This window comes from Parasteatoda tepidariorum, chromosome 1 (assembly GCF_982258835.1).
Source record: "Parasteatoda tepidariorum strain Cologne lab strain chromosome 1, Ptep-v5.0, whole genome shotgun sequence".
NCBI classification, from domain to species: domain Eukaryota; kingdom Metazoa; phylum Arthropoda; class Arachnida; order Araneae; family Theridiidae; genus Parasteatoda; species Parasteatoda tepidariorum.
Window position 1 is genome coordinate 103,050,356 of NC_141755.1, and position 2,413 is coordinate 103,052,768.

Below are 2,413 nucleotides of genomic sequence, written 5' to 3' on the forward strand. Positions count from 1 at the left end.
TGTCTTGATATTTTATTTACCCTAGATAATGATGGACATAAGTTTTATTATATAATATATAAGGATATAAGGAAAGTGTTCTTGTGATATGATAAAATAAATAATTATAATAATAATTGAATTACTTTTAAAATGTATTTAAGAAATAAAATGATAAGCAAATTTTATGTTTATTATGGCGACAGTGCAGCAATCTGAATATTTGATTTTTTTATAAAAAAATTAATAATTTAAAAAGTAATAATAATGAAAGACATGCTTTAGATTTCGAATTGAGAGAATGAAAAATATAATAACATAAACATTTTTACATGTAAAGTGACTATTAATAAAAGCTCGTCCATCTGAAATAAACAGGAATCAACAAACTGAGCATAGCCGAAAATCTGAATTTGAATATTTCGCCATGTTTCCTGTAATAACAATTAAACTAATGATTTATAAAAAATAAAAGATAAAGTAGTAGAAACTATGGTAGTTCATAAATCTTTTTAATGATTAATAAAAAATATTGAAATATGGGAAAAAACAAAAGAGTAACAAAGAAAAAAACTTAAGTTTATTTAAAAACATCAGCGTTATGTTGATCGCTAATTAATTTGAAAAAAAAAAAAAAATTATCAGAGTTACTCTTATAAATAGAATATAAAAAAATATCGAACATTAATTAAAATAAAAACTATTAAAATAACTGCAGAGAAGAAATCTGATATTGCATAATGGAAAAAAAAACTAGTAAAAAATAATCTTGACTGTTAATTACAATCTGTTATTTAACACCAAAATTCAATTCTCGGTATTCTAATAAGGTTTATCGAAATATAATAAATGCTAAGAAAAATTATAATGGTCATCCATAAAAATTTAAATTGTAATGTCAAATTGCAGAGATAGAAATTTATTTATTATTTTCCTTTAAATAACTTTTTGATCAGAAATCGTTCCTCGGTCTTAAAGAATTAAATATGGGGTTGCCACGGCACCGGAAATTACAGGGAATTTTTCTCTTGACACAGATGATTGTGCTTCTGAAAAAATCCGGTCCGGATTTTTCTCCAATCTTGATCTGGAGGTTTCCGGAAATCATCGATTACATTTATTTATTTTATTTAAAAATATTAGACTAGAATTTATACTTGGCATCTCTTTCATTTTATCTGATAGAATAATAAATGTGATTAGATATAAAAGTAAACTTATACATAATAATTCATTTAAGGTATCCGACTACCTTCGGGACAAAATTTTTGAAAAATAAATATTTTTCACAACATTATTGCAATTTATATTGTATATTAATTTAAATAAACATATTTAATAGAGAAAATTTTAATATACAGGAAATTTTTTGTTTAAAGAGTATTTTTTAGATAATTTTAATGAAAATAACTCATTAACGGAAAACACTCTACACAAAAAACTATTGTACATGCAGCTATCAAACTTTTTGAGCCGTTTCGTATAACCCTCTGAAGTGTTATGAACCTCAACTTAAATGATAGCATGAAATTAAAAAAATTTATGGAGTGTTAAGCATATTTTTCCATTTTTTTTCACATTTTCTTCACATTATCTACCGCAAAATATCTCATAAAACAAAAAATAATACAGTTATCTGAATTCTGGAGGTCTGTTACATAACCACCAATACAAGAAACAATCTCTGAAAGTTTGAAGACAAATTTATTATAATTAGTTGAGTTATCTTGTTTTCCGTAGACAAAAAACAGCAAAATTGTCATTTTGAGAAAAACACAATTAAAGTTTATAATTACATTTTTTCTAAAAACTATGAATGTTTGTCAGTAGGAAATTATTATATTTTATAGAGGGCACATTCCTTCACACATTTTCTTAGTTTTATTTAACGTAGCGATATTTTAACGTATTATTTAGCGATATTTCAAAGTATTTAGTGAATAACATCAAAAGTCTACTACTTATAAAGAATTTAACACAGGAACAATTTTTTATTAAACAACCATCTTACTGTATTTTCACACTTTAATATATATGTCTAAATATAGTTTTTATTAATAATTAGAAGTAAAAAATATTTTTTATAATATTTATAATAGCTCAAATCTAGAATTTTCTTCAAAATGCAATTTGTTATCATAGCAAACCGGACAACATAATGAAGCTAGAAACACCATTAGGATCTCAATATCAATTATTCGATTGCCACACAGATGGTTTTTATCCAAAGGCATCAGTTCTTTATTGACATCCATAGAAATCGATAATTTTGAAGAGCTTGAAGTAATAGATTCATCTGCTTTACACATTTTTGAATAAATGGTATAATCAACTTTACTCAAATCATCGCTTTTGGTGGCATGTTGATTACCGTAATATTTACGCTTCTTAGATCGAGAAGTACGTCCTTTACCCATTTCAATAAATTCATCAA